At 38.4% G+C, this 24,738-nt stretch overlaps 1 non-coding gene across 1 annotated transcript; it reads right to left on the reverse strand.

The window, feature by feature from the left end:
• Positions 1–1,778: 1,778 nt before the first annotated feature.
• On the reverse strand, positions 1,779–6,214 carry LOC18430255 (exocyst complex component SEC15B). The gene has a single exon (XR_016050226.1). It is a non-coding gene; the product is annotated as an exocyst complex component SEC15B (transcript).
• Positions 6,215–24,738: the final 18,524 nt, after the last annotated feature.

Here is a 24,738-nt window from a genome sequence, read left to right on the forward strand (position 1 = left end):
TTCAATAGACTCAAGGTCCCTATTTTTTAATTTTATATATCAATCTACTCAATTTTTTATCCAATATATACCCAAAATTATATCTTAGACTCAATTTTTTTACAAATATAAATCCAACAGTCATATGGTCCAACGTCCATATGAACGTTGGATATCCTGAGATCACGAAACCCCTCATTTTGTCAAATACTCGTTATATCTCAATAGATTCAAGGTTTAGAATGAGCATGTATTTTTTGCATTGGAGATTATATCTCAATATCATTTTTTATATCTATCCTCTATTTTTTAATTTTATATATCTCAATAGACTCAATTTTTTATATCTATCCCTTATTTTTGTCATTTATATCTCAATAGACTCAAGATTTCAAAACATATAATGGATCATAAAAATTCTAAGTTTTATATATTTTAACCCCTTAAGCTAATTTCATTCCCTTTAAACTATTGACACGAATGGCTATAAGGCCTTACGTGTCTTAGTTTACCATGTGGGAATCCAATATATATCCAACGGTCATATGGTCCAACGTCCATATGAATGTTGGATATCCATGAGATCATGGAACCCATCATTTTCTCAGACACCCATTGGAGGCTATATCTCAATAGACTCAAAGTTTAGAATGAGCATGTATTTTTTACGTTGGATGTTATATCTCAATATCACGTAAGAGAGAAAGAGTTTAGAATAAACATGTTTTTTTTATATTTGTTAGGGCTAAAAAAATAATTAAAAGTGGATAAAGTTAGACTAAACGTTTCTTATTCAAACCGCATCGAATTAGAACCCACTTGTTCGGGCCTGTGACAGATTTGGATCTGGCCCGTTCTAGAGGGTATTCGGCCACTTCCCCGTATATACGGAGGGAACCGGATTAACTCATGTACCCATATCTATTATCGATGACGGCCAATCCAAATTGGTCCAAATCAATTCTCTAACTTTCATACCTTTACCTACATTAAAGCCCTAAATTTGCTCAATCTTGACCCTTGCTTGAAAACTTGGCTGAGTCCACTCGGACTCAACTCCTTCACAAGCCGAGTACTCGGGTCAAGTCACTGAACACAATACTAAAAAATATGAAACAATATATAAAAATTATGTTCAAATTTTATTTTATTTTATTTTTTAATTTATATAAATTTCTTATATAAATTCGAGCTTTCAATTCGATTATAATGCTCAATAAAGCTGAAAAGCAAGATCTTATAATTGATAAAAAAAAAATCCAAAATGTGATGATTTTTCATGCTTTAGACTGTTTATCGATTGTTGAACAGTGACTCAGGAGGTTCACTATAAAAAATCATCAGTTCTTCTCTAAAACCAAGTGACTCAACATGTTTCACTGGAATCGACACGGATAACCGATTCCCGTGTCAACTCGACCGAGTCAGTTACGACTCGCCATTTTTTTAAACAATGCTTTTTACAAACCACCTCATTTTAGTGGTATGGTAAATCGACCAAATTTGGAGCTTTTAAGGAGTTCTTGGCATACAATTGTCATGAATGGGTGTGGAATATGAGCAGTTTATATACGGCCGCGGACACAGGCCTGATACAAACGGACGGCTCAAAATGAATCATTCCGAGACAGCACCCTAAACGCACCCAACAGTGATACAGTGCTGTTCATTACCTCTGGTTTGCGAAAATGATAAGGACCATTTGGGGATAATTAAAGGCTTGGTCAAGAGCTGAGAGGAAGGGAAGAGCCCTGACCAAAACGAACCGCAAAAACAAGGGCCAAAAGCTCATCCCTCTCTACAGAGTAGAACCGAGGTTCCATCTTTAATTGTATATAGAAAATAAAAATAATAGAGCACAACCCAAGGCTCTCTCTCCTCTCTCTACAAAACGCGAGCTTTTTCTCTGAGACCACTCCCATGAAAACCCTTATCTTCCTCTATAAACAGAGCATTTTTATTTTATCTTTCTTAAAAAACCAGAGAAGCTCTCTCCATGGCAAGCCCTAGGCCGCATCTTTAAGCCTCCTAATGAGCACATCCAAAGACTTCTTCTTAGGGTTCTGTTTCGCCCCCCTCGTCCCAAAGCTCCCAAACAATCTCTCGGCCCCTGAATCCCTCATCTTCTCCGAAATCGCCACCACTTTCCTGTAATCCAAAGTCGCATAACTCTTCTCTCTAATCACTGGATTCAAGAAATTCTCAGGATGGTTACTCAACAAAAGATTCACCATCTGCCTGGCCTCCGCCAACCCCTGCTTCAGCTCCTCAGAGCCCTGTCCCTCCGCGAAACCCTCTAGCAATCGGAGATCGGCATCGAGCCCCGCAACCGCATTTCCATTGAAGCGGCGCACTGCGTCACTGCCGAGAAACGCCACGATGCCCTCCGATATGTGCGAGAGTGCACCCTTCAGGGCTCTGCTGAGCATTTCGGGTGGGAGCACTTGGCCCGCGGTCGAAACTAGGGTTTCCAGGTAAATGATCGCCTCGTTGGCATACTGGTTACCCCCTTTAGGAGGCTCATCAGCCACCCAATTCACAGTCTCCATCATCGCAATGTACTCATCCAGCTTTGTGCACAAGAGACTGAGCAGCGTGGCTTCGGCCTTCTCCATGGCTGGGGTGAGTGGTGCAACCTTTGAGGTGTTGCGTCTTGTGATTACACCCGAGAGCCGAGCCGCGAGCTCCTCAAAGTGCTCAAATGCGTGGCTGAGAGCCGCCACATCCGCCACTGCCTGTACCGCATGCGAGACTGTTGCCGGCGAGCACGCAAGCAGGGCCTCGTTGAGTACTCCGCAGAGCAATCGGTCGAGATACACACGCACAAGCCTGTGGCGCTCGCACCAGTCGAGCCCCGCGTGCGCGAGGTAGCTCACCGAGTCCTCGATGAATGAGCGCACCACCCGGCAGCAGGCCGGCACCGCCGCAGAGAAGGGCGCTACATAGGGAAAAGCAGGCGTGGTGGTGCAAATGGTTTCTAGCCCGAAGGAGACGATGTTCATGTCGTACTCATAGGCCTTGCGCATGACCATGGGCTCGAGCTCCTCGGCGGCTACTGCCTCTCGCGCCTGCTGCCCGCACTCCCTGAGCAAGAGCTCGTGGTATCTCTCGGCATGGCGAGCCAGTGCCTCAAACAATGGCCTTACATAGAACCCACTCTGGCCGAGGGTCTCCGCCATGAGGCTGGCATGATCCTTCACCAGGAGCAAGTGGCTCGCGGCCTGCATCCTCGAGAACTGCTCGTCGACCACATCGCAGACCTTGGCCAAGGCCAGGTCCCAGAGGGCATCGTCCTGGGCCCGACCCACCACACCCTGGACCCTGTCCTCGACGATGAAGAACCCGGCGATCTGTGAAAAGAATGCCTGGTGCGACTCGAGGAAGGGGCCCATGTTCGAGAGCTGGAAATCGGAGACAAGTTGCAGCCGCCGGTTCTCATGGTAGTAGTGCCTGAACTCGGCCTCAAGCCCAAGGGTTTTGTGGACATGGTGCGCCCTGTAGAGCGGGGTGAGGTCGAGCGAGGCACAGGGGTCAGGCTCAGGGTTGTCGTCGATGTCGAGAGCATACGGCTCCTGGCGGATCTCTTCGGCACGCTGGCGTGCGGAAGCGGCACCGCTGATGGCTAACTGGCCTAGCTCACGCCCTGTCGACCGCACCTCGACCAGCCAGTCTCCGAGGGATTGTTGAGCCTTTTGCCTTATATGATCCCTTATGGCGGGGATGTGGGTTTGGAGCATGAGCCCAAGCGGTGTACATGGAGTGGATCCCAGGTGCTCGGCCTCGAGAATTCGGAGACAGACCAACGCTTGGTGGTGTCGACGATTTGCGAGGTGGGCGTTGGCATGGACGCAAAGGCGCGAGATTGCGAGGCATTGCCCTGCATTTGTCAGGGCAATTCCAAGGTTCTGCGAGAGATTGAGCGCCTCCAGGAGGTTTTGGACAGATTCGAGGAGGGGGGAGGCGGAGGATTGGAGGTTGGAGTGGAGAGAGGAGAGAGATGATTTGAGGGAGAGGGCGTCGGAGAGGAGGGAGCGGAGGTGATCGACGGCGAGGATGAAGTGAGAGTGGTGGGAGTAGCAGAGGGCCTGGATCTCCCCGTCTTTGGCGCGCGAGAGGTTGCGGAGGCTGGAAAGGAGGGCGTCGGACTCGTTGGCAGCAAAGGCCATGCGGACGATGGGGCCGAGGTCCTCCCCATTGCCGATGGCCGACACAAGTTGGTCCTCATAGGAGGCGCCGGCGCCGGCGGCGGCCTCTTGAGCACTGGATTTTGGGGGTTTCATGACGGAACGGGGGCGCTTTCAGATGGAAAGATAATGGAGAATTTAGAGGGGCTGGGCTAGGTTTCGATAAAAATCAGAGATGAGGGCGGCGGCTTTCAGATGGAAAGATATTTTTTAGGCAGAGACGGTACTTACTGTATGGATGGACTGGATATTCTTCTTCTTCTTCGTAGAGAGAGAGAGAGAGAGAGACAGAATGAGAATGGGGAGAGTGGCTTTGACTGTGTTGACTGTCGGATATTAGATCCTGCGACAGGGTTTGATAGAGAGAGAGAGAGACTGTGTTGACTGTTGATACAGAGAGAAACCTTAAAGAGAGAGAGAGTGGGATATTAGATCCAGCGACAGGGTTAGAGAGAGAGAGAGAGAACAAAGGGAGGGTCAGAGAGAGAGTGAATAGTAGATGGGTAGCCAAGCCTTAGAGAGATAGAGAAAGAGCTGACTTGCTAAGTTGGGGAATACATTGCACATGATTGTTGACGTAAATTATTGCTTAATGAATAGAAAAAGCACAAACCTAGGCAGCAGCAGATCAGATCAGATCAGATCAGATCACAACGCAAATATCCAAGGAATTTACTAAAAAGCTATGCCAATAGTTGTCATAAAAAGTAAAATAAGTAAAACCTCACCTCATAAACGCTACAATTTAAAGCGTTGGAAAACTTTTACATGGAAAACATTTACATAGATCATCCGGGGCTTGAACATTACGTTTTGTTTTGTGAAGAAAAATTGGGATTGCAAACTCTATAAATAGTGTATTTGAATTTTTTAGACAGTCTATTTTGCTCTAAAAATAAGATCTATACATTCTTTTTAGTTTCAAATTTAACTGTCGGTGTTGAAAAGTGATTTTAGATCTCAAACGTGCTTTTCGGATGATGATTTGAAGTGAGGCTTTATTTTGTTTTCATGAAGCTTAGGCTTTATAGGAACTTCGCCCCTTTGTGGATTGTTTTTAGTAGATTTCAAAGCAAAAGAACCATATTAGCTAAACGCTTAGCTTGGATGTATATGGAGGGACCCAAGGGAGAAAGATACCTCTTATTTCATCATTCTACATTTCTCCATTCCATTAAACCTGCCGACCCAATTTTATTTTACTTTCGGATGAACTTTCAGTCTCCTTGTTCGCAAGTAATATGGATTCTTTTGGTTTGAAATATACTAAAAACATTCTACATAGAGTTGTTTTCCTCGTTTTATAATGCCCAATTTTCTAAATTTTTCTTAATTCCTGCACTTTTTAATTCCAGAATGGACGTTTAACCTCAATATAATTACATAAAATAATAAATAAGAAGTGCCGTTTAATTTGATTATACATGCACAAAATAATTAGGATGCAGTATTCATAAGGCCTAGGCTCTAGGCCTTATGAAAGAAAAAGTCAAGCCTCATTTCTAAATCATAAACACTTCGAACATGGGAAATCCTTAAAATGGCTCTCAAATTTATTTCTGCCATCGGTTATAAATTTTGTAGCTCTAAAATTTCTAGTTCCTCCTTGAATAGGGACTCACATCTACAGGTTTAGGAGCATTCGATATTTCTGAATTTTTCTTAAACATTTTAACTTATTGAATTTTTTCTTATATTTTTTTTCATTTTGCTTGAACCAGGCTCGACTACTTCAACTTGGTTCAACCCACCAGTTGATCATTGTGCGTATTATGATCATAGCCAACAAACTAAGTGTGGTCTCCATTGCTCATTATACATAAACATTATAATATGATGGAGAAAGATAGGAAAGCTTTTTATATTTACCGTATGTAAGCTATATATATTTTCCAAAGCCGTCAGATCAGAATGGACAGTTGAGATGGACCTAATCACGATGTCATGCTTCTACATTATTTTATTTTTAATCGTTTTTTATAAAATATTTTGACATCGAATTTTGGACGTCCACTCCTTTCTTAAACTCGCATTACAAAAAATATATAAAAAAAATATTCTTAATAAAATAAATAGAAAATATCTCCATATTCTTTATTTTTAGGTTTTTTGATAAACTCAATATTTCAAAAGATATTTTCTAACTCCCTTGCCACCTTAAACCTATTTTTAAACCTAAACAAATGCGAGAAATACATGTTCTTTTTAAACCAAATCATTTCTCTCTCTTCACTTATATACCCCGAACTTCTCTCTTTTTCTCTTTTCTTGTATTTATTACTCTCTCTCCTCTTGTGTTTCTCAAAATACCTGTCTCTCTCTCTCCTTCCGGTAACCTTTTACATCCATGAAACCCTTTTCTCTCTCTCTCTCTCTAGAAGTTTGGGATGATGGCTTTTAACAAAAACATGCTTTTTTAGCTTTTTTTGGCCTAAAAAAATATGTTTAAAATAACTCAAGGGTTAGAAGAAATAAAATCTATAATTTTTATGCCCAAGATATCTTTTAAAACCTTGGGTCTATTGTAAAATGAATATTAAAAATAGAAAGAACAGAGATATTTTCCCTAAAATAAAATAGCTATAAAAGTTTTAGAGTTATTTTATTTTATCAAAAATATTTTTTAATATTTTTATAGGTACACCTGGTTGAGATGATGACAAATACCAAATTTTATATTCATATGATTTGTAAATAAATAAATAAAAAAACTTTGAAACCTCAAATCCAGATCAAACCGTAAATAATTCACTTGATCTAAATTGGAGAGGGCTATACAGTAGCTACATAAAGCTTTCCCAAGAAAGATGAGCGCAGAAAGGGAGAGATTAGCCACAATCAGGAAGCAAACGTTTACTCCTCACCAAACTCAATGGTCTTTTACAAACGAAAAGTAAGTTCCACTTGTTTAGGTGATCAACAAGTGAAGTGGACTCCACTCCACTGACCGACAGCAAAAAGTCCCGGGCTCCGGTGCTTATCGAGCCCAAGTTATCCCGAGTTGGGACTCCACCTCGGAGATCTTAAAATATTAAAAAATATATAAAGCTTTTTTTTAAAATAGGAAATATATTTATAACACATTTATTTATATCTTTTTATCGTTATATTTTGGATACCAACACTTTTTTTTTTTTCTATATTCTCTGTTTTTTTATAAAAAAAGTTTCAATAGCACCCCAAGTCACGACTCATTTTTTAAAATATATTTTTTTGCTACTTTGTTAACCAGTTGTGTTTTGTTAAATTTTACTTTAAGTATATTTTTCATATTGTTTGGGTTTTTTTTTATTCTTTAACAGTAACATCAGAGGATGATCTTCGTTGAGAACTAACCTCCCCCACCCCCAAAAAAGGGCACCTATTATGTGGTCACTAGTCCACCTAATAGTCACGGGGAGGGCCCTAATTTTCACAGAATTTATGTTAAAATTTTTAGATTAGTATTGATTAATCTCAAGATCAAATCAATTAAACAAAAATTCAAAAAAAGAAAAGAAAAAACAAAGATCAAATCAATTAAACAATGTTTAACAAATGAAAAGTTCTCCATATCAATTCCCCTAAAAGTCAGTCTTTGAAACTTTGATTTGATGATAATCAAATCTAATGTTGTTAAGTGTCAGGTTTCAAGAACACTCTTAGATGCAGAAACAAAAATTTCAAACATTGGATTCCACCGGAATGGTGTACATAAGTGCTTGGAAACAAAATAAGAGAGTATAAAAGCACACATAACATGAACACAAGATTACATGGTATACCTCAAAAGGGCTTCACAACAAAACAATTTAGATTGACCACTGTTTCACATTGAATGGTTTATATTTTGTTAAACAATCCTATACTAAGTAGTCTTTTTTTTTAAAAAATAATCATATACCTTCGGTTACAAATATTTTTTATTTGTTAATATAATTGCTGTGTTTACTATTGTTTGTTATTGTTTCCTTGTACGTATCGTTTAATGTTTTGTGTCATTACGGTGAAAGAAGCATTGTTTTTGTATTGAAACAACTTAAACAAAAAATTTGCTAAGTAAGACACTAAATGATATCAAGTAAGGACATATAATAATCTTTAACGTATCTTTATAGTAAATCCAAATCATAATTTTATGAAGAGTGTGGTTTCCATAAGGTTGCAACCTTACACAATCCAATTAAGGTGCACTTACAAATTTTATCATAATATATAATTTTGACGTAAAATGTTTTTAGGATTGTCTCAAAATCTATTTTTATATCTAATTATAAAAGTTTAAATTTCAAAAATGGCTAAATTAAGTAAATCTATAAGCATATATATATATTTTATAGAAGTTCAAAGCTTTATATCAAGAACTAAAAGAAATCACAGAGTCAAAGACCGTTGTCTCAGATAAAGTGGTTCCACCTTTGACAAGAGAATCTGCCAAGCCATTGGCCTCACTCACTAAAGACATGAACAAAAGGGCAAAGAAGAGGTCTAGTTAAGTCCAAAATTTCCAACAAAAAAGACCGGAGTTCCCAAGGTGGTTTTTGCTCCAGTTTACACCATTTAATGGCAATAAGAGAATCACCTTCTACCACACAAGGCGCGCCAAAAATTCTAACAGTGAACAATTTCAGCCCATGAAGAAGAGCCATCATCTCCGCACAATTAGCAGTTTTAACACCCAAAGGTCAGCATAAGAAAAGATCACCACTCTATTCCAAGCTCTCACCACTCCTCCAAATCCAGCAAGACCCGGGTTTCCTAGAGACCTGCTGTCAAATTGAGTTTGAAAACCCCAAACAAAGGTGGTGTCCATCTCCCCTAAGGCTTGTAGGTAAAAGGTTTCAAGTAAAGGACATTTGAAAAATTCCTCCTCACATCCATCTCAAGAATATCTTTACCTGCTTTTGTAATAGAATAAAATAGCCAAATGGAATGTAAGATCTTATCCAACATGTAGCCAACAGACAAACAAATCCCATCAAACGCCCTTCTATTTCTCTCTTTCCAAACTTCCCACAGAATTATGCCTCTCGAAATTTGCCATAAAACCAAACCAGTTGGTGGAAGCCACGTGACTGTTAGATTTGAAATAATCCCTTGTACAGCGGCAATTACTACCCAATTGGACAAAAAACCGATGGAAATTTGTAGTGTAAAAGGGCAATGCAAGAACAAATGGGCCCCTATTTCAAAGTCATTCTTGCATAATAAACAAATATTTGGCAAAATCTTACCTCGTTTGATGAGATTATCAATCGTGAGCACTTTATCTTGTACGGCCAAGAAAGCTTTGACCTTGGGTGGTATAGGCCATTTCCACACTGCTGCAATTTTCGGCATAGACCATCTCCATCTGTCATGAAAGAGAAAATTCTATATAGATTTAACCGAAAAAACTCCATTGGAAGCATCAGAAGCATTTTGCGGGATGTAGACTTCTTGTAATAGGGCAAGCAGTTGAACATATTCCTGAAAAACCACTTCTGAGACTCTATTATAAGGAAGGACAATATTCCAATCAACCTGATTTCTACTTAAGACAAAGATGTCAGATACAACAGCATCAGAATTCTCCATTCGCTGGTAAACCAAAGGGAACAAATACTTCAGTGGGCAGTCACCAAGCCTTTTATGGTGCCAAAAAGAAATATTATGCCCACTTTCCAAATTCCATCTAATATCCCTATGAATCAAACTCTTGCAAGAATTAATAGATCTCCAGCAATAAGACACTTCCCTTATACCATTTCTTAAATCGGCCCACATATGAAAAATGTCTTCTCCATACTTGGCGACGATGACTTGATACCATAGCTGATCTTTGAAGTTTAGACTACGCCACCACTACTTACATAGCAATGCTTGGTTAACTAATGAAATCTTTCTTAAGCCCAAGCCACTTTCCCTCTGAGGAGTGCACACCCTATCCCATCGAAGTGAGTGAAATTTCTTGGACTTATCAAAAGATCCGCATAGGAAGTTGCGCATCAAAGTTTCAATTTTTTTTTGCCACCCGAGGGGGAATCATAAACAATGACATTTGGCAGATTGGCAAATTAGATAAGCATGATTTAATCAAAGTGATCATCCCACCCAAAGACAGATATTTATACTTCCAAAGATCCAATTTGACTTGAATTCTTTGAATGATTTTATCCCAGACAGCCATAGGAAGACGTCCATCTGAGATTGGCATCCTTAAATACCAAATAGGGAAAACATCTATCTTACACCCCAAAACCCCTGCAATATCACAAATTAAAGAATCAACACAATTAATACCAATTGTCACTGAATTTTCAAAATTCACATTTATCCCTAGGGCCACTTCGCAGCAATGCAAGAAAGTCGCAATATTTTCCACTTGGTTACAATTAACCTCACAAAATAACACCGTATCATCTGCAAACTGCAAATGCTAAATACAAGGACCATTATTCGGCATTTGAAAACCTTTAAAATGCCATTTTGCTTCAACATTGCAAAGAAGACAACTAAAGCATTCAGCATAGATGGTGTACAAAAAATGAGTTAATGGGTCCCCTTGACGAAGCCCACGCGAAGCACCAAAAAAGCCAGTAGGATTGCCTTTGAAAAGGTTTGAAAAGTATGCAGAGGATAAGCATCCAAACATCTAACTTCTCTATTTCTCACCCAACCCCATATTCTTCATGGTTTCAAGAAGGATATTCCTTTCCACCCTATCGTACACTTTTTTCATATCCAGTTTGATCACAACCCCTGTACCACCACTTACAGGTTTAGAATGAATACATTCATGAGCAATCAAAACACTATTAGTAATCATTCGATCCTTGATAAAAGCAAATTGGGACCTAACAATAACCTCTGGTAAGACTGTCTTGAGTCTTTCGGCCAAAACCTTAGCAATGATTTTGTAAAGACTCGAGAGAATACTAATAGGTCTCAAATCTCCCAAGCACCCTATGACTGATGTTTTAGGGATAAGCGCAATATAGGCTGAATTAACCCCTTTGAAAAGTTCCCCCGTCTGCAAAAAACCACGCACCATATCCAACCGTTCTGAGGAAATCAACTTCCAAAATTTGTTGAAGAATAACAAAGGAAATCCATCTGGACCTAGGGCCTAGAGCCTTATCCCCATGGTGTCCAAAAACTGTTTTTTAATTCTTCTAAGGACACATCCCTCTCAAGCAATGCCACCGAATTAGCAATAAGATGACTAAAACCCACCCTAGATAGGCGAGGTGTGACCCTAACCTCCATTGTGAAAGCCTTCTTAAAATGACCCACCACTGCATTAGACATCCCCTTCAAATTTTCAGGGTCAACACCTTCAATAAAAAGTTCAGAAACATCATTCTGATGTCTCCTAGGATTAGCAGTGGCATAAAAAAAATTTAGTATTGAAGTTTCCTTGCTTAAGTCATTTAACCCTAGATCGTTGCTTCCAATACACCTCTTCTACCCTTCGAATTTCATGAAGCTCACTAATTTTGGAACTCCTAGCCACAACTAAGAAAACGCGAGAGTTTTGGATCCTAGCATCTACATCAGTTAAACAATTAAGCACCTCCTCAATTTTTGCCTTCACATTCAGTCCCTTATCATTCATCCAAGAGATCAATTTATGTTTCATGCATAAAAGCTTTCTATGCAATTGAAAATCCACATAACCAAAGGAAATACAATTTTTCCATGCACCCTTGACAAGGTCAAGCACTTCCTTGTTTGCCAACCAACTGGCCTCAAGCCTGAAAAGCCTGGGACCAATCGAGCGTGCTTTGGTACACAAGAGAATGGGAGTGTGATCTGAAGAAAGCCAGAGGTAAGCTTTAACATAGGCTAAAGGAAAAAAATCAGCCCAATCCCCAAAGACAAAAAAACGATCTAATTTAGACATTGATAAGCAAGAGGCACTGCCATTAGTCTAAGTAAAAGTAGTACCAAAAATAGGGAAATTGATCAATGCATTTGACTCAATAAGACTGTTAAAAAGACGCATCGCATACGTAATAGATCCTCCACTAGAACTCTCATCAGGCCATCTAGTAAAATTGAAACCCCCCCCCCCCCCCCCCCCCTTCCCCTTCCCCTTCCCCTTCCCCTTCCCATACACAATGGATAATTAGAAGAATTTATAAAAGCATACATCTCATTAACAAAAGTTTGCTTTTGTGTCCACTCGTGTGGACCATATTCATTCAAAAGACCCCAACAAAAATCAGAAGCATGCCCCTCAAAACCAACCATAATAAAATTATCTTTGACAACAAAACAAAACGACTTCAACCAAGTGGGATCCCATATAATCCATAACCCACCAGATGCCCCAACAAAATCAATACTCGAAAAATTGACTGTCCGAAGATCCCGAACTTCTCGAGCACTCATAACAAAGGGTTTGGGAAGTTTAGTTTCCAGCAAAATTAGAATCGAAGGTTTAAAACGGAAAACTAACAACAAAACATCATTTTTGTGCTTTAGGTCACCCAGACCTCTAATATTCCAAGAGATAATATTCATGGTGGAAGAGGAACCTGGCCCATCCTAGTTTGAACGCATCCTCAGCAAGCATAGCATCCCACATGTCTTCCTCATCCTCCGACAAAGTCCCCGAACCAACAGCCTATACATCAGCAATAACAATGCCTCTCGCTATGTGTTGAGCTCTAGACTCCCCCCAAGCCTGCAACGTAGCCAAAGTCCTTGTTCCCATAGCCACTGCTTTACCTTTTGCTTTTGATTTCTGTTCTGCTATTGAGGTTCTTTCTACTACCACATCATCATTTTTAAAGCCCTCAGTACCAGTAACTTTAGCTTTCTTTGGTTGTACACCTTCTTTACCTTTCTTCTTTTTAGCGATGAGCTCCTTAAAAACAACACCGATAGGGATATTGAAGTCCATTCCACTATCAGAGACATTTGAAGCAACTACCGTCTCCTCCATAATAGGCATAGGCACTGAATCTAGCATAGTCTTCGAATCAGCAGAAAGCAAAAGGGTCCTGCCATAGTCGAAGAAATAAACGAAGATTCATGAGTTGGGGAAGACGTAGTGAAGCTAATCAACAATGGCCTTTCATCTTGATGGATCACAGTGATGGGGCTGGTAGCATCCATCTCCACCACTGCTAAATCGTTGGGCTCAGTTTCAACAGGTTCCTCAATAACAATAGGCATCCCCCTAAGTTCTAATATTTCAGGAATGAATTCACCTTCCTCAATGTCCACCTGAACTTCTCCCTCCTTATTGGCCACCAAAGCTAGAGGATTGATCAACAGAGGATCAAATCCATGGTTGGTATGAGAACGAGATTTGTGAACCTTCCTAGAGGCTCAGTGATGAAACAAGGGATACATCTTCCCTAATGAAAGTAACAATAAAGAAAGCACTTAACAATGCTTTTGTCATGTGAAAACAATGGCTGCTGCCACCCACAAAAAGGTACTAAATGTGGTCTAGACTAGGCACAGCCTAGGAGCCAACATTCCTCTTCAACTGTATCATTATACTTATTCTATTTCAAAAGGAAAATTGTTTCATGCGGGCTGGACCGCATGACTATATATGCGGTTCAAAATTGTAAAGCATCGATCTTAAAGATAGATGCAACTAGGTGTTCTATCTAAAAACAATAAAAACGAATGGTCAAAATGTCTTCTTACTAAAATTATTATTTATAATTTTTAAAATTTAATTATTTTTTCATATTCATGGCCTCCGTGTTAGAGATTACATGTCTTAAAAATTAAGTCCAAAAATCCATTACAAAAATAGATTTATTAATAGGCCCGCATTTATACCTTTACGGGCTTGGTCCCACAAAAACGGGGTCCATTTCAAAAGAACAAAAAAACACAGAAACACAAAAGAAACCGAAACAAACATCAAACTCTAAATAACGCGGAAGCTCAATTTCCCACTCCCAACAACAACACAGAGTTCATCAACTAGAAACACCCCACACACTCCATCTACAATGGCGCCCACACACTCCATCTACAATGGCGCCCACTGCAACTCCACCCCAAACTCCCAATTCTCTATCCCCAAGCCCTCCCTAAACGCCACCACCGAAGTGTAAGCAGTGCAACCCCCATCTCTCACCCTAATCCGATGCGAAGTCATCGACGCGTCCTTCAGGTAGCTGCAACATAGCAAACCATCACACTCTCCACCCTCCTCGAAAATTCGACATGGGCTTTGAGCCGAGCAGTTGAGAGGTGAGAGCAAGATGTTCGACGAGCAGTTGAACAGCATCACAGTGTTCCGGCTCGATATGTTGAAGGGCAGAGACTCATCGAGCAGGAGGCCGCCCGAGGCTAGGTCCAGGGACCGGCATGAGTTGGGCTCGAACGCGGGGGGTGAGATGATGAGGCGTTGGGTTAGGGGGTCGATGGATTGGACTCTGTAGAGGTTGTTGGTTGGAGAGAGAAAGAAGAGAGTGTTTTGAGAGCAATGGAGGGGGTAGTTTGGGTTGCCGCAGGAGGGGTGGGTGCTGAGGGGATAGGGGACAGGGGTGTAGCCGCAGTTGGGGCACTGCAGGGCGGAGTAAGGGCGGTGGGCAGCGCAGAGGACGAGGAAGAGGAAGTGGAAGTGTAGTAGTGATGTTAACTGTTTTGGGCTCTCCATGCCCTTCTATCTCTTTTCTAGAGAGAGAGAGAGGAGTGGGACACCAGTGGGAGTCCAAGAATTTTTTTTTTTTTTGGTAATTGGGTACCGAAGATTAAGATTGGACTTTACCTGTTTTTTTTTAATAAATTAAAATTTTAATTTTTTTTGAAGGTGTTAGTGGGTGATATCAATAAGATTAAAAACCACGACGTGATAATTAAGTATGGGGGTGCTACCACTACGGCCCGGCCCAGCACAGCCCCTTTCCTAGTGGGAGTTTGAGACTTGAGTAAAGCTAGTGTCTTATGTGAATATAGGTACGTGTGTGTAAAAAAGAGATTAGTGAATTTTAGAGAGAGAAAGACGAGTGTGTAAGAGAGTGGCGGGATGGTAGTCCATGGGACCTAGGTGAATGTCGTGTGTTTTAGAGAGAGAGTAATGGGCTAGTGGGTACTAAGAGAGAGATGGGGAGAGATTGCAATGGGCTAGTGCGCCCTAGAGAGAGAGAGAGAGAGAGAGGCGACTGTTGGGCTTGATAGAGAGTTTATAGAGAGAGAGAGAGAGAGAGCTTGGGAAGTGGCTAAAGAGTGTGAGGGGTTCGGTAGGGCTGTTGAGACTCTAAACCATGGGCGCTTTATATAGAGCGCAGCATATCAAATCATGCATATACGTTTGAATTTGGGGTCTTTGAATAATGCAACAAGTGTTTTGCAAAAAACTGTTGTTTTTATTCTTGTGGCCTTAAAAAAAAAACTAGGCCTAAAGATGATGGGGCCTCTCCGGATAATCGAATCTTTCTTCAAGTGGACACTTGTCATTGACTTGTTTTCATCTCTTTTGAATGCCATAGCGGTCCTTTGGAATCACATTTGAGAAGAAAAAGCAAATTTTATACCAAAAAATTTATTAAATGTAAAAACATTGGTCAAACCAACATAACTCTTAATTAAATAAACTCAACATAATGCTTACTTTGTAAAACCATTTCACTAATAATGCTTACTATGCCAAACCATTTCACTAAGGTACGTCTTCAACTATGAAAAAGCCCAAATTTCCCGGTTCTAATTTTAGGTTTGGAACCCTTTTCCATAATTTGGTCACTCAATTTAGCAAAAGAAAGTGATAACTGATATCTCTTGTTCGGGCTTCCAAACATATGATGTATTTTCATTAAAAACTTGTGTTTGAGGTTGAAACTCATAGAGGTATTTATATTTTTCGTTATGGTGACTTAATTTGCTTAAATTGCTAAAATACTCTTCTTTTTTTGGATTCCAAACCCAGAATAAGATTTTTTTTATCGAAAAATATGTTCTAAGTATGGACCCTGAAATAAAAAGCATGTTGTAAGCTAGGAACCTAGAACAAGTAGCTCATTTGGCACAAGTTACTCCAATAATTAAATGTTTGTTCAGATCACGAATCCATAGCAATGGCAATTTGAGAATTTTTGGATAAAATTCTTGAGAGGTACCTTAATTGAAAGAATCTTTAAAAAGAAACCACTTTATCATTAAAATTGTTAATGTAACCACCTCATAAATTTCTTGAGGTAATTTGAACATTGTAGTAACATCTTCCCTTTTTTATTTAGCAGAAAACTAAATAAATAAGGTAACAAGCAAAATAGGAACTTGACCAAGAATCGCCAAGAAAGATAGCAGAGCATATTACAACTTTTCTTTTATATGCATTCCTGAGATCCAGATCATCCGCCGTCCATTCTCAAGATTGGCCATGCATAATGAACCGTAAAAAACTCGCCTTAAGATCTATCTTTTTTCTTTCTTCTTCTTTTTTTTTTTTTAAAAAAAAAAAAAATGTTCACAGCCTCAATGTCGATCAAGACATATACTCTTTCCAACTTGTGCACTGCATGTAAAATACATATCATGAATATGCCAAGCTACATATAATTATTATGCCAAGCTCTCTCTCTCTATCTCTCTCTTCACCCCTCCCCCTGCCCAATGGGCCATAAATGATTGAAGCCTCAATATACTATATCTTTTTCTTGTTCTATGCATTCATATATTATTATTGATATGGTTTGAAACTTTTGGCAAAGTGGGATTATATAAAAAGATGGCTCTTTATTAAGTGCAAGAGATAGATTGGCTAACCCATTTGGGAGTCTCTCACAGGCCCCTAGTAGTGCTTTTGGTCTAAGAAAGGAAATAGCCCACTAAGCCCACTCTCCTAATTTTGATTTTATAAGCCCACTTTCTACAATGGGGATTTTATCATTCGTACGTTGTACCTACCCATTTCTCTTTTAATACATGTAAGAATGAACTTGCTCCCCATTAATGTTTCTTTATATTTGATAACTTCAAAACACCATAACAAATGCCCCACGTATTGAACTCAAAGGTTGTACGTAAATGACAGCTGTTGTGTAGCCAATTAAAATGAAAATGTAATGGATGCAGTTTTTATAAGATCAGGATTTTTATGAAAATAAAGTAAAACGTCACCTCAAATCCATTTCGTTCATGATGTACTTTGAGTATCATCGAAAATCTCCATGATAACCCTAAAATCAATGTTTAATATCGATTATAAAATTTAAAGCTAAAAAGTTAGTACAGATCTTGTGGATATGTAAGTAATTAGTTTTAGGGCGAAATAGATAGTCTAGATAATCTGGTCCAATGTGTAATATTTTTAAAGTTTGAAATCCTAATTTTTTTTTCGACCATAATAGTGATTGATTTAACGTGTTTTTTGACACTAGAATTACTAATTTTGATGAGTTTTGAGCTTAGTACTAGTTTTGATTTACCATTTTCCAAATGTAATTCATCAAGTTTGTGGACAACTTACTAAAAAAATAAAAATTTGAGGAAAACTTAAATCAGGAATATGCAATTCATACTTTACAAATAATTGTAACAAGCACCACTTATCATTCGATTGAAATAATTTTAGCATGGATAATTATTCTTCGACTTACATTATATAAAAAATATAACTTAAAAAAAAGCGGAAAAGTATAGAATGAGACCATTTACAAGGTGGACACATTAATCTTGACCTTGAATGTGAAATCCAATTGAATGGTTGTTTAGCAAGGGTGTTTATCTCTAGATTTTTTGATAAACAATGGCCTTAAGGGAGTTATTGTGCCCTCAAATTCCTGCTACTGTAGTAAAGATGTCCATTATTCAGGTTTTGTTCACAAGAACTACTGAATGGAAAATCAACCTCACTTCCCCAACGGCCATTATTAATCATCAAATGGTAAACAGGTTGTTGAGATGGATGAGTGGCAAGATAAAAAGGGGACGAATCTATTCAAGAGAATTTAAACGTGGCACCATGTATGGTGCTGACCAAGTACAACATTTGTTAGGAGGTGTGAATTAGTTCAAGTGAAATAACTGAAAATGGCAAGAGGTAGGCCCAAAAAAACATGGTTGGAAGCAGTTTGAAAAGATATGGGGATTTATGGCATCACTGAGGATATGACCTTTAATAGAGCACAATGGAGAACCATGATTCATGTAGCTGACCGTAATTACTTGAAAAAAGGCTAAAATAATGATGATGGTGATGATGATATAGTGAACAGGTTAGATAAAACCAAATGATGATAGACGGTCTCAATTTCAAACCGAAAATAACAAATAATTAAGACAAATATTAGATATCACATGTCGTCGTTATCGTCATCATTATTACCGCCATCATTATCAATATCCGAGCCTTATCCCAACTATTTGGAGTCCACTACACAAATCCTACTCCGTCATTTTTCTCTACAAAACGTCATACTCTCAATAAAAATTATAAGTCAATATATCTTTTTTATTTCTTCTATCAATGTCCTTTTAGGCCTTCCCTTCACTCTTTTAAAGCCTTCCACTTAAACTAAATCGTATCTCCTAACCGGTGCTATATCAAGCCACCTAAGTCTACTTTGCCTCATCTTATCGCTTATTCAAGTCACCTAAATTCCCTCAAATGTATGTCTTTTGAATTATTTTTTTTCTTGTCTTGCCACTCATCCATCTCAGCATCATCATATCAACTACACTGATCCTATGGGTAAGTTGTTTCTTAATCACCTAACATTCCATCCCATAATATAAACATGTAAGTAAAAAAAAAATGACATATCATATAAACCCAATTAAAATAATAATTAAATTTATTTGATTACCTACAAATAATGAATCATTTGCCTTGATTAAATCAAACTAGTATAAAGCTCAAATACTTTGCATGTGTATTAGCCTAGTTAAAACTTGAAGAAAAGTTGAATGCCCTTTGCAAGCCTACTTGTGGGGTATAGATTGTCTAGGAAGGTTCCTTACTTGTGGGTGGGGTATAGATCACCTAGGAAAGTTCTTTGCTTGTGGTACAAATGGAACTAAAGATGTCATATTATAGTACCTTCAGCTGTCACCTCATAGGCCATAAGTTCATTCTTCAATTGGGGTTTTGAATTCTAAAACACCATGACTTGTTCAAATTTAGCAAATTCAAACCACATTAAATAAATAAGTAATAAGCAACTTCGAACCGCTCCATACTTAAAAAAATTAAGTATATAGCAGTGTGATAGTAGCAACATAAAATCACTCCCTATAAATCTTTTTAAATACTGAATGGTTCAAAGTTGCTAATATTAAATTGGTTCATACTTAAACTTCTTTTTAAGTATGAAGCGGGTTGAAGTTGTTAATATCGAATTCATCATCATCAAGGTCAATCAGCAATTGACACCAATCCCGCCAGTCAACTAATATCGAATCCATACTTAAAAAACTCGTGCGGCATTAAAAAGCCGAGTAAGAAGTATGACGAGTAAAAAGTCACCAATCACTCGTATTTGTTGGATTTTCATTCCCATGGCATTTTCAAGCCCGGCTATCAAGGCTTCGTATTCAGCAACGTTATTGGTATATGGGAAATTCAACCTGATGGCTGTTAGCATTAAAATCTTCTCTGGTGAGCATAGTATGACTCCTATACCTGACCCATATTCGTTCTTTGCACCGTCGAAGTATAGATCGCAAATTGAGTCCTCAATTGTGAAGAGGTTCTCATCAGGGAGATCCGTGTTAACGGGAATATTGTCTGGCAGGGCGTGTTCAGCTAAGTGGTCAGCAATGGCTTGTCCTTTGACCGATTTTTGAGTGACATACTCGATCTCAAACTCGCTCAATAGTATTCTCCACTTCGCCAAACTTTCGTTGAGGACTGGCCTTTCCAATAAGTACTTGAGTGGGTCAATTTTTTATATGAGCTTGACAGAATGAGATAAGACATAATGTCTTAGTTTTTGCATGGCCCACACAAGTGTTAAGCAATGCATCTCCACATCCGTGTACCTTGTCTTATAGTCAACCATGGTTTTGCTGATATAGTATATCGTTTGTTCTTTTCCATGATCGTTATATTGTCCTAACATTGCCCCCATGGTCTTGTCTTTCACAGATATATATAGGAATAGGGGATTATCAAGACTAGGAGGACTAAGAATAGGAGGTTTGGTGAGCTACTCCTTGATTTGATCGAATGCTTCTTGGCATTCATTGTCCCATATGAATGGGGTGTCCTTCTTAAGGAGTCTATTGAATGGTGCGCACTTATCCGCCACTTGTGAGATGAAGCCTCTTATGGCTTGTATGCAACCTTGAAGCCTACGGATTTCTCTGATGTTCTGAGGAGGAGGCATTTTAGTGATGGCTTGTATTTTGAACGGGTCCACCTCAATGCCTTTTTGGCTTACTATAAAGCCTAGTAATATGTCGGATTCAACTCCAAAGGCACATTTTTGTGGATTGAGTTTGAGTTGATGTTTTCGGAGTATTTGAAATTGGTTCTCGGGTTGGTGAGATGATCAGACCTGGTCTTCGACTTGACCAAAATATCGTTGACATAGTCTTCCATAATGGTATGCATTCGATCGTGGAAGATGTTAGTCATTGCCCATTGATAAGTTGCTCCTACGTTTTTGAGGCCAAAGGGCATGAATTTGTAACAGTAGGTTCCCCATTGCATTATGAATGACATCTTGGTTTGGTCTTCTTCTGCCATGAGGATTTGGTTGTAACTCGAGAAGCCGTTCATGAATGACAACATCTCGTGACCCGTAGTATTGTCGACCAAGGCATCTATGTTTGGTAATGGAAAATTGTCTTTGGGACATGTTTTATTGAGGTCTCTATAATCGACACACATTAGGATTCTCCCGTCTTTCTTGGGTACAACCACTTTGTTGGCCAACCATTCCGAGTAATCAACGGGAGTGATGAATCTCGCCTTGAGCAGCTTGTCGATCTCTTCTTTTATTTTGAGCTCAAGGTGGGTCTTTTGACGTCGAAGTTTCTGCCTTACAGGCTTTGCCGCTTCGTTGAATATTAGGTGATGTTACACCAATGTAGGATTTAGCCCTGGCATATCATCATATGACCAGGCGAAGACATCGCAATATTCCTTAAGAAAGGAAATCACATTTTCCCGCTCCTCAGAAGATAAGGAGGTTCTAATCTTGGTTAACCTTGCGTCCTTCTCAGTTCCTAGGTTTACGTCAATCGTCTCTTCGATGATAGCTGTTGGTTCACCATCTTTCCTCTTCTAGAATTGCTCAACATGGGAAGTAAGTTCTTCAGGTTAAGAGATTTCTTTAGACTCTTGACTTTCTTGATCTTCATCTTGGTCGTCCAATTCATCGTCTTGGGTATTATGCACAATGTGATACACTAATCTTGACCCTTGGATGTGAAATTGGGTGGCTGCAATTATTCTGTTGACCAAGCTCAAACTTCAAAAGAAATTTTCACGAACTTTGTGACACATCAAAGCCATCAAACTTCACATCGAATGGTTGTAAGTAATTGTGACCACCTTGTATGAAAGGTAAATGGTCTCATTATATATAATCCCAAAGCGAAATGTGGAGCGGTTAGATGCTGCTAACTTTAAACCACTTTATACTTGGTCCAAATTTATATCCAAAGTTGTTCGAAGTTGCTAATGTCAAAACACACAGATGTGTGCTGGTTCGATTTTATTTGTTTTTTTACCACCCTAGATATAACCAAAATCCGAAAAAAAAAAAAAAAAAAAATGCAAATTGATTTTCCTAACATAAACCGGCCCTAAAAATAAAAAGCAAATGAAAAAAAGTAAGAACCCAAGATAAAATTAGCAAAACTTTGTAAAAAGTGATAATACTATAAATGTTTTCCATTTTATAGTTAAACATGCAAGTACGTATTGTAATACCTAATATTTGGAGCGATTTACGTGTGGATATGGTTTTGGGGGCTTTATTACCATTTGATGAGGTTTTTTTCACAAATTACAAGAACCACCCCCTCCCCACAATTTTTTTTTTTTTTTTGGCCTAAGTTGCCCTCTTATCCAGCAATAACAACACCAGACAAGAGGGTCTATTCTTTCCACAAAGCATTGGCTTTGTCCAGCATTACGGATACCGAACAACACTCATCTTTGTTATTTTCATATCAATCCACCATCATTTCTTGTTCTACTTCGAATCTCAATCCAAAAGCTTCAAATTTGATCTAAAATACTCGTAATTCATCCCACTAGCAAAGCCCTATCTAAATGTATGAATATTTTATCATTAATGTGGTTTTATCATCCAAATATTAGGTTTTTCGAACCCCAAAACCCCAATCCTCCATTACTCATATTTTTCCCCAAATTAACACACAACCATTACATATTTGTGAGATTTTCTTGATGATTGGACCAACTATCAAAGCCCTAGAGTCACCGATTCAACGAGAGAACAGAAGAAATAAGGGGAAGAAAGGCTGGACAGGGTTTTGGGGCATTCCAAATAGCTGTCTGATAATACGAACACCGGACAACACAGACCTACAATATTGTTTCAATACTATCGTACATGCAAATAACAAAGAAGCTAGATGTCCGATAATACGAATGCCAAACAGAGCCGATGCTTTGTGGAAAGAATAATCCCTCCTATCTAGCGTTGTCATTGTCGGACAATAGGGCAACTTAGGAAAAAAAAAAGGCCCGGGGGAGGGGTGCTCCTCGTAAGTTCTGACAAAAATGACATCAAATGGTAATAAACACCCCCAGACAGTATATGTACGTAAATCGCTCTAATATTTAAATCGCTTTAATATTTTAAAAAAATTAATTAAAAATGCAGAAATGGGGTTATTTCACAAGGGAGTGTTTTTATTATTATTAAGAGTCAGGCATATTCCTGTATTAACATGTTAAACCACTCGATAGTTTGTATATCTACAACTATGTTCCACCAATCACTAAGCCGATTAGGAACTGGCCAAGTTGGCTTTAGATCAGAGGGGACCACTCTAAGTCCCCCCAAAATTGGGAGGTAAAAAGATTGTGTTTTTCTCATGAAACCCCAATCAGACGTTTTCAATTGTTTTATCTAATTTATTCATTATAAATCACGAACTTAGTGTCAAAATACTGGTGATTAAGTCCTATTTCCTATCTATACAACAATTTTTTAGATTAGATAACAAAATAGAAGAATTATGAAGTCCAAATTTCCAGAGTTTTTTAAACCGAAATTGAAAATCTTCGATTTCTCTCTCATTATTTCATCAAATTTTGTCCAAGTTCCCATAATAATTTGTAACACATTTGATCTACAAAAGCTCCAACAAAATTCTTTGAATTAAAACAAAAAATATCTAAGTTCAAAATTTTAATTCTTTTTCCTCATTTTCTTCCATTCTTGTATGTTATATATCTATTTTCTTTGAAGAAAATACGATTAGGATATTTTCTCAACTACTCTATATGAGCTAAATCATTTATCAGGATATATAGCTCCTATTAGATAAAATTGTAAGATAAAAATTGGGTTTTCTTTTTCATCTTGAGCTTGACTTTTTATCTTGATATAAGTGTTTTTTATTTTAATTTTGATTTATAGCTCCTATAGATGAAAGAATTTCCTTTTTATTACAAGTGTTTTTCTATCTTTTCACCGTTTTTTCATTCCACAAGTTTATATTTCTTTTTTGTTTCATCAAAACCTTGGCTAGGATTATTTGTAGGGCTTTGTTTTTTTCATGGAAGATATGCGGTTTTTAAAACCACGTCTTCTAGAAATCAAATACGCCCTAAGTCATTTTCCCAAAAGCATAAATTTTACTCCTGACGATTATAGGATACATGTTTCTCTTTTTTTGCTGCTTTTTTTTTTTTGTGTGAGCCGTATTATGGTGTTTTACCCTAGCGCTTTTCTAGTTGGTGAAATGTAAGATCGTCCAAAACACACAAAAAGGTCAGTCACTAAACGTGTCCAACCTTGTTAACGAAGAAGGTTGGTCACACTTAAATGCGACTCTTCATGTGTAGCAAAACTTATAGGTACCTATAGGGTTCTCAGGAACCGTCTCTTACAGAATCCGGGATTTCAAATATCGAGATTCCATACAAGATCGTATACATGATGGCTATATGCGAAGTAGATGAATAAAACTATAAATCGAGTGTGAGAAATAAAAAAATATAAAAAAGCACACCACCATAATGCACGATTTACATGGTTCGCCTCTTAGGGTACGATCTCAGCATGTAAAAATCCACTATATCAAAAAATCTCAAAGGGGTGAACCTCAAAAGGATGGGTATTATGTATTTTTTGACTCTCTTATATAGATATCACTTTCTTGCTTCTCAAAACAATTCTTTTTCTTTTTACCATAATACCCTTAATCTTTAGAAGAAAATATGAAAATATTGATTTGGCTATCACCAAAACCAACCATATCCACGTTGATAGCAAATTCACCTTAATTGCTTTAGCAACCTTCATTGAATAGATTTTTTAATTCTTTCTCACTTGCCTCCATTATGAAATTTTTATAAACACTTTGTATTTATATTTAACCACCTTAAACCATATACCAATCTAGTTTCTTCATTCATCTTTTTCTTTATATAAACCCTAGCGCCGTACACACTTTGTGCTCCAATACCAATTGTAGGGTTTTTAGG

This window comes from Amborella trichopoda, chromosome 2 (genome assembly GCF_054954075.1).
Source record: "Amborella trichopoda isolate Santa Cruz 75 chromosome 2, AtrichopodaSantaCruz75HAP2 v2.0, whole genome shotgun sequence".
In the NCBI taxonomy this organism is placed as follows: Eukaryota; Viridiplantae; Streptophyta; class Magnoliopsida; order Amborellales; family Amborellaceae; genus Amborella; species Amborella trichopoda.